The sequence below is a fragment of the Arvicola amphibius genome, chromosome X (genome assembly GCF_903992535.2).
Source record: "Arvicola amphibius chromosome X, mArvAmp1.2, whole genome shotgun sequence".
In the NCBI taxonomy this organism is placed as follows: domain Eukaryota; kingdom Metazoa; phylum Chordata; class Mammalia; order Rodentia; family Cricetidae; genus Arvicola; species Arvicola amphibius.
Window position 1 is genome coordinate 68,655,183 of NC_052065.1, and position 9,373 is coordinate 68,664,555.

General features: G+C 37.4%; 1 pseudogene; it reads right to left on the minus strand.

Moving 5' to 3' along the window:
- Nucleotides 1-1,185: 1,185 nt before the first annotated feature.
- Nucleotides 1,186-9,045, minus strand: LOC119804326 (annotated as a pseudogene).
- Nucleotides 9,046-9,373: the final 328 nt, after the last annotated feature.

Genomic DNA, 9,373 nt, shown 5'->3' on the forward strand with positions numbered 1-9,373 from the left:
GTGTCTCACAAACATCTCTAATCCCAGTTCCAGGGGATATGACACCATATTCTGGCCTCCATAGTTTCCTGAATGTATGTGGTAGAAAGTATGTGGTAGAAAAATAATGAAGGTTAACACATATAATACAATTTTTTAAAAGTACAAATAAATAACTTTTCACCATAGAATTTAATAGCTCAATATCTTTCAGTTTTCATCAACAATACTCATTATTTGATAATGTCTTCCATTTCTGTTTTTATTAGCATGTTTGTGGTTTTAAAATTTAAGTGAAAATTTTTCTGAATTGATATGTAAAAACACAAGTATTACATATGTTACCTTGGCAAATTTGTACATTGTACTCAGATTAGAACCAACTTATCTTTTCAAATATTTATCTTTGTCATTGTGAAACATATACAAAACATTCTTTTTACTCTTAGAAATATTCAAAGCATTATAATTTATAGTCAATCTCCTATGTAATAGTACATCAAAGTTTTATTATTCTCCAACAATAGCTAAGCACTCATAATCAACTTTTCCCCATTGCTCTCTCCAGTCTAGGGTAACCAGAATTATACTCTCAACTTTCATGAGATGAATATTTTCGGATCCCAAATTTTAATGAAGTCATATAGTACTTGTTCATTTCACTGAACGTGATGATCCTTGGTTCAATTCATGTCATAACAAACGAGGCAATCTCATCCTTCTTATGGGTGAGTACGATTCTACTGTATATCAATCTTGAGTTTTTCCTTTTGGATATGCATATACATACACATATATTGAGGTTGGTAGGTCATATAGTAGTACTGTATTCAGCGTTAATGTTTTTTCGTTAGGAATTCCCATGCTATTTTCCAGCATTTCTTTACTAAAGTTCATTCCATTTACTAATTGCCACTGTTTCTTTTTCTCTGTATTCTAACCAGAACTTGTTATCTTTAGTTATTTTAGTAACAGTCAATTTTCTTTACTGGGTAGAGATGATAGCACACTGTGACTTTTATTTGCATCTACGTGATGATAGTGAATATTGACTATTTTTCAAATACGTCTTGACCACTTGTTTTCCCACTTAAATAAGAGTTTATTTATGATTATTACATGTAGTGGTTTGAATAAAAATTGTCCCCTCATAGGCCCATGTATTTGAACATTTGGGGGCACTCTTTTGGGGAGGTTATAGAATCTTTAGGAGGTAGATCCTTGTTGGAAAAAGTGTATCATTAGAGATGGGGGAGCATTGGGAATTTGTAGATTCATTTCCAGATTTTTCTCTCTGCTTTGTGTTTGTAATTGAAGTTGTGCCTTCTCAAACCCCTGCATTTGCTGCAGTGTCTGCTGCTTGTGGTCTTGCCTGTATTTTGCTGCTATGCCTCCCAGCCTTGATGGACTCTTATCCCTCCAGAACTGTAAGCCAAAAGAAACTCTTTCTTTCATGAGTTTATTTTCAGTCATACTATTTTTATCACAGCAACTAAAAGGTAAATAATAAATTGCTCATTAAAATAAAAAGAGCTTTTACTATACAGATTTAGTAGTTACTTATATGTTCTGGATATTTCTTCCTTTCTCAGACATATAGCTTGAAAATATCTTCTCCCATTCTTTTAGTATCTCTTTTCTCTGTTGGTTGTTTCCTGTGCTGTGTAGAAACATTTTAGTTTCATACATTCTCTTCTATCTAGTTCTCCATTTGTTTCCTTTGTCTTTGATACATTGTCTAAAGTCCCTTGCCTGTCTTATATTTTGAGGCATTTCCATATGGTTTCTTCCAGTCATTTCATAGCTCAATATCTTAAATTTACATGTTTAACTCATCTGTATTTTTTGTGACAAATGAGGCCTGGTATTGTTTTTCTGGATGTTTATTTTGCTATCACCATATACCATGTATTAGAAAGACTTTGATTCCTCCAGTTCATGGTCTTAGTATCTTTCTGAAAAAATCAGTTCTTTGTAGATTCATGAATTTACTTCTAAAATCTCTGTTCTGTTCAAAATACATATTGGTATTGAACCAAGGGCTCTGAGCATGCTGAATAATTACTGTCCCACTGAGCTTTATTTTCACCGAGTAACTTCTTTGGTAAAATATATTTCTAGGCATTTTAATCAATGTAATTAATATAAATGGAAGTGCTTTCTTGATTTCCATTTCAAAAAATTTTCTCTAAGAAACAACAGTTATAGGAATAATAGTTGTTTCTATATTGAATTTATATTCTGAAACCATTCTTAATTTGGTTATGAGTAGAATTAATTTTTTTGTTTTATTTTTTGAGACAAGGTTTCTCTGTGTAGCTTTGGAATTTGTCCTGGCACTCGCACTCTCTCTGTAGACCAGGCTGGCCTTGAACACATAGAGTTCCACCTGCCTCTGCCTGGGATTAAAGGTGTGCACCAATACGCCTGGTTAGAGTAGAATTGAATTTTACTGAGGGCTTTAGAAATTTTTCTATATGGGGTCATAAACCTCTATCAGATGGATGCCTAATTTTGCCAGAACTATTTTCTGAAAAGGCCATATTTTCTCAGTGCATGTTTTTGACCTTTTGTCAAAAATTAGGTATCCATAGATATGTGAGTTTATCTCGGAGTCTTCTATTACATTCTGCTATGCAAGTATCATGCTGTCTTTATTGCTGTAACTCTGTTAGTTAGAGGTCAGATAATTTTATATCTTTAGCTATGTTCTTTCTGCTTGGAATTTGTCTGGCTATCTGAAGCCTTTTGTGTTCCATTAAAAATTATAGCTATTGTTTCTTGTTCTGCAAATAACGTCATTGGACCATTTATGACTACTGGGGAGAAGACAGTCAGTTTTCATGTAGGGTGTGGCTCTTAATATGTGAAGAACAAGGGAATATTTGAATGAACGTGAAGAGAGGATGAAACCCAATGAATAAATCTATGAAACAATCCCACACCCAAGGCTCAGGGAACATTGCAGAAGAGGGGGCAGAATGATTGTTAAGGCCAAAGGATCATGAAGTTTTCTATTAGACTGTGTCTCCTAAGAATGTAAGAAGCTGCACTCAGAAAGCCTTACCAATCTGAATTCCCAAATGTGAGCTGAACAAAGATGTCACCAATGAACATGGCATTTTGGACTAGGAAAAGCCCAAGAAGTCTCAAATCCAGAGAAGTATAGGTGACCGAGGAAAGCTGAGAATGGGAGAGGCAGTCTTCTGTAGGAAAGAACACACCAACTGACTGTCCAGTGCTAAATGGCCAACCCTGAAAATGCACATGCAAGTACTTTTTTTCAGACTGAGAAGGTTACATTTTGGAATATATATGTGTATACATATATGCATGCAATAACAATCAATGAATAAAGAGGTTGTGAATTTGAAGGAGAGTTGGGATAGGTCCCTGTTTGGGAAGGTCAAAAAAGTTTATAAAAAGAGAGAAGGATAAATTTCTGAGTGACTGTGCATTGCTTTTCAGGGTATGAAGTTGCTATCTACTAATTACACTATTATTTGCAAGTTTGTCAATAAATTAGTATAGCCACGTTAAAGGTATGGAGAGATTGTACAACAAAGGAGGGTGAAAACTTGTCACCAACTGAGATTCGTCCATAAAAGTGTACCCTGACTTTGTGACTCACCTCCTTCCCACCTTCAGCTTCATGTTATGCTGCACTGTCTTTGACTCAGGGGGTAGCATTTTCAGGTATGGACATCTTGAAGATATCTCTCTGGTTCTGCTGCTGGGCAGGTTGTGCTTTGAGAGCAGGGATCCTGCCTTTCTTGGTGCCTGAAATATTGTGAATGGTATAATTTTTCCTGGTAACTTTATAAGCAAATTCACTGTTGGAAATAAGAACTACTGTATGTTGATTTTGTATCTTTCTTTACTGAAAGAGTTTATCCAATCTAGGAGTGTTTTGGTGCACTTCATGGCATCTGAAGTACAAAATCATATCATCTGGAGGTATGAAGAGATGGGTCAGCAGTTAATAGCACTGGATTCCCTTCCAGAGAACCTGGGTTCAGTTCCCAGCACATACATGGCCTCGCGCCCTTAGTTTCAGGGGAGTTAACACCCTCTTCTGGCCTCAATGGGTACCAGGTATGCAAGTGGTACACATAATACACACACACACACACACACACACACACACACACACACACACACACATATATATATATATATATATATTCTGAGGGTTCACCTTGTGTGAAAACTTATTTCTATGTGGTTTAATGGATTCATGTTTTAAAATATATATTATTTGTTATGATTATTATTTTTAAAACATGAATCCATTAAACCACATAGAAATAAGTCTGCATACAAGGTGAACCCTCAGAAGAACAGACATAGATACACCTGGATTGGGGAAGTAGAGAAATCACCTGACAAATATGGGAACATAGGGGTGGGGGGAGAAGGCAGGGCAGAAGAGGAAGAAGAGGGGAGAAGGGGAGTGGGGAGGAGAACTTGAGGGAACGGGGATAGTTAAGATTGAAAAAGGACAGAGATGAGAGCAAGGAAAGAGATATTTTGGTTGAGGGAGTCATTATGGGGCTAACAAGAAAGCTGGCACTAGAGAATTTCCCAGAAATCCACAAAGATAACCCCAGCTAAGACCCTAAGTAATAGAGGAGAGGGTTCCCAAACTGGCCTTGCCCTGTAGTCAGATTGATGAATATCTTAAATATCAGCATAGAACCTTCATCCAGCAACTGAAGGAAACAGTAAGAGACCCGCAGCAGAGCACTGGACTGAGCTCCCAAAGTCCAGTTGAAGAGTGGGAGGAGTCAGAATATGAGCAAAGTGGTCAAGACCATGATGGGTTCACCCACTGAAACAGTTTACCTGAGCTAATGGGAGCTCACCAACACCAGTGGGACAGAGAAGGAACCAGTATATGTCCAAACTAGTCCCTCTGAATGTAGGCGACAATTGTATGGCTGGGGCAGACTGTGGGCTACTGGCAGTGGCACCAGATTTGTATCTACTGCATGTACTGGCCTTTGGGAACCTATTCTCTTTGGATGGATACAGTAGGGAGGGCCTTGGACCTTTCCCAAAGCATTGTGCCTGACTCTGTCTGAGGTGTGGATGTAGGTGGGGGAGTAGGTAGAGACTAGGAGGAGGGGAGAGAGAGGGAACTGGGATTGGTATGTAAAATGAAAAAAAAGATAGCTTGTTTTTTTTTATTTAAAAAATTAAATAATTTTTTTTAAAATAGAGAACTCTGCACAAACAAAGCATATTGTAAACACGTATTGTGTGAGATCTGGATTGTTCAGGCAAGTCTTTATTACGTTATGGCAGCCAAGGAATCCTTCACTTCAGTTAGGGTGAGTCTATAAAAGTCAGCTGCATTGCAGACTCCAACTTCTATGTTATCTTCTGTTATTTGCCCTTCAAGGCTTTCCTTAATCTTAGGATTAAGATGACTGTATGAATGGCATCTCCCAGTTCTAGGTCTTCATTACATCTCTTCTCAAGGAAAGTTGCCCTGTTCACACAGATCTTCCCCTATGCTGTGGCCTTCCAGACAAAGGAAGCTCCAAGTAACTCTGAATGAAGTAAATGTGGTTGGCCCTTATTCTACCCACAAATAAGTAAAGAAATGCCAAATGAACGAACACCACCTGACTGGGTATCCTCTTGCATGACAGAGGCTACTCTCTATACCAGCTGACCCATGGGAATGGGTTCTTGGTAAACAAGGTAGAATTGCTGAGCAAGATCCTGAGCTTTGTGCAGCACTCTGCAATCTGGGCTAGCACCACTACATACCAAACTGAAATGCTTGGTAATTGGTTCCACTTTGTGTACACTAGTGTTGTCATACAGGATGGAGTTCTGATTTTTTCTCATTTTCTAATACTACACCATTTGTAGCTTTTCATTTTAGTTTTTATTGTGAATTGTAGGCCATTTATTTTATTTTATTTTGCTTTATGTCTGAAAGCCACTTATGAGTAAACATATAAAATATTATATGTCTTTCTGGGTCTGGTTTACCTCACTCAATATGATGTCTTCTAGATCTATCCATTTGCCCACAAATTTCAAGAAGTCATTATTGTTTTCTGCCGTGTAGTACTTCGTTATGTAAATGTACCACATTTTCCTTATCCATTCTTTGGTTGAGGGGCATTTAGGTTGTTTCCAGGTTCTAGCTATGACAAACAAACTATGAACATAGTTGAGTACATGTCCTTGTGGCACGATTGAGCATCCTTTGGACATACACCCAAAAGTGGTATTACTAGGTCTTGAGGAAGGTTGTTTACTAATTTTCTGAGAAATTGTCATACTGACATCCAAAGGGGCTGTACCAGCTTGCATTCCCACCAGCAATGCAGAAGTGTTCCATTAACTCACAACCTTTCCAGCATAAGCTGTGATCAGTGTTTTTGATCTTGGCCATTCTGACAGGTATAAGATGGAATCTCAGGGTTGTTTTGATTTGCATTTCTCTGATGACTAAGGATGTTGAACATTTCCTTAAGTGTCTTTCAGCCATTTTAGATTCCTCTGTTGAGAGTTCTCTGTTTTAGTCTGTATCCCAATTTATTTTTATTGGATTATTTGTCCTTTTGATGACCAATTTCTTGAATTCTTTGTATATTTGGAGATCAGCCCTCTTTCTGATGTGGGCTTTGTGAAGATTTTTTTTCTTATTCTATAGGCTGCAGTTTTGTCTTGTTGACCATGCCCTTTGCTTTACAGAAGCTTCTCAGTTTCAGGAGGTCCCATTTATTAATTGTTTTTTGAAGTGGTCTCCTGTGTCAATGTGTTCAAGTGTACTTCCCACTTTCTTTTCTTTGAGGTTCAGTGTGATTATTAGGTTTTTTTTTTTTTTTTTTTTGGTTTTTCGAAACAGGATTTCACTGTAGTTTTGAAGCCTGTCCTGGAACTAGCTCTTATAGAATAGGCTGGCCTCGAACTCACAGAGATCTGCCTGCCTCTGTCTCCCAAGTGCTGGGATTAAAGGCGTGCATTACCACCGCCTGGCTCCAATGTGGTTAGTTTTATGTTGAGGTCTTTGATCCATTTGTGTTTGAATTTTATGCATGGCAATAATGCTTGTTTTCTTTTTCCCATTTTATGCTTTTGGCTTCTTTGTCAAAAATCAGGTGTTTGTAGGTGTGTGAATTGATATCTGGGTCTTCTATTGGGTACTATTGGTCCTCCTGTCTGTTTTTATGCCAATACCAGGCTTCTTTCAGTACTGTACTTTCAGTACTACTTTCAGTAGATCCGTAGTAGAGGTTGAAGTCAAGGATCGTAATGCCTCTGGAAGTTCCTTTATTGTTTTGGCTATCCTGGGTCTTTTGGTTTTCCATATAAAGTTGAGTATTATTCTTTCGAGGTGTGGTTTCTCTGATTTTTTTTTCTCTCAGTCCATTTATCATCCATGAAAGGAGAGCTACTGATTGTTTTTAGCTAATCTTGTACCCTGCTTCATTACTGAGGATGTTTATGAGTTGTAAAAGTTCCTTGGTAGAATTTTTGGGTTCACTTATATAAACTATCATGCCATTAGCAAATAGTGAGTTTGAATTCTTTTCTGATTTGTAACTGCTTGATCTTCCTTTGTTGTCTTATTGCTATAGCTAGAACATCAAGTACTATGTTGAAAATATGGAGAGAGTGGACACCATTGTCTTGTTCCTGATTTCAGTGGGATCACTTTGAGTTTCTCTCCATTTAGTTTGATGTTGGCTGTTGACTTGCTATATACGCCTTTATTATGTTTAGGTATGTTCCTTGTATTCCTGCTCTCTCCAAGAACTTTATTATGAAGGGTTGTGGTATTTTGTTGAAGGTTTTTTCAGCATATAATGAGACGATCATGTGGGGCTTTCTTTTCGGTTTGTTTATATGGTGGATTACATTGACAGATTTTTGTATGTTGAACCATCTTTGTATCTCTGGGATGAAGCCGACTTGGTCATAGTGGATGATTTTTCTGATGTGTTCTTGGATTCAGTTTGCCAGTATTTTGTTGAGTATTTTTGCATCCATGTTCATGAGTGAAATTGATCTGAAATTTTCTTTCATAGTAATGTCTTCATGTGGTTTGGGTATCAGGGTAATTTCTGTCATGTCTCCCTTTTCATTTCTGATTTTGTTAGATTGGATATTCTCTCTCTCCTTTTTGGTTAGTTTGGATAAAGTTTTGTCTATTTTGTTGATTTTCTCAAAGAACAAACTTTGTCTCATTGATTTTTTGTATTCTTTTCTTTGTTTTTGTTTTGTTGAATTTAACTCTCAATTTGATTATTTCCTGCCTTCTAGTTCTCTTAGGTAAGTTTGCTTCTTTTTGTTCTAGCGTTTTCAGGTGTTCTGTTAATTCACTAGTGTGGGATTTTTCCAGCTTCTTTATGTAGGCATTTAGAGCTATGATGATTCCTCTTAACACTGCTATCATTATATCCCATAAATTTGGGTATGTTGTGTGGTCATTTTCATTGAACTTTAGGAAGTCTTTAATTTCTCCCTTTATTTCTTCCTTGACCCATTGATGATTCAGGTGATCACTGTTCAAGTTCTATGTGTTTTTCGGCTTTGTGAAATTAGTATTGCTGTTGATTTCTAATTTTAAGCCATTTTGATCTAAAAAGATATATGGGGTTATTCCATATTTTTTGTATGTGTTGAGGTTTGCTTTGTTACCTAGTACATGGTCAGTTTTTGAGAAGGTTCTGTGAGGTTTTGAGAAAAAGGTACATTCCTTTATGTTTGGTTGGAATCTTCTATAGATGTCTGTTAAGTCCATTTGAGTCATAACATCTGTTAGTTTCCTTATTTCTCGGTTATTTTTCTGTCTGACAGACCTGTCCATTGGTGAGAATGGGGTGTTGAAGTCTCTTACTATTAGTGTGTGGAGCTTAATGTGTGATTTATGCTTCTTTAAGGGCCTCAAACATTCTCCTAAAGTTATTTTTTTACATCATTTTATTCTGCTTCATCTATATTTGGGTGTTAAAGTCTTGCTGTTGTAGAGTCACTAGTGTTTGTTGGTGTAGTGTTGTTCTTTGTGGTGTTGCATATGTTCTTACCTTGTATATCCATCTTTTCCTCTTATTAGTGTAGTTGGGGCTGTGTCTCTGGTGAACAATAATCCAGGAGCCAGTGGATCCAAGGATCAGATGGTTGCTCCTTGTGGTGCAGTCAGGGCAATGGTTCCAGTCACACCAGAGGCCACTCAGTGTTCCTGTGGTTCTTTTTGCAGTTCAGGATATTGTTTGAGGATGCTCCCATGGAGGTTGCTTGCTTGGGGCTGCTCCCAGTAGAGGTCACTGTCTTGGGCCTCGTCCCTTGGTGGTTTCTGACTTGTGCCAGGACCCCGGAGGTTTCTGACTTGTTCCTGCTCCCTCAGTGGTCACTCCATTGTATTTGC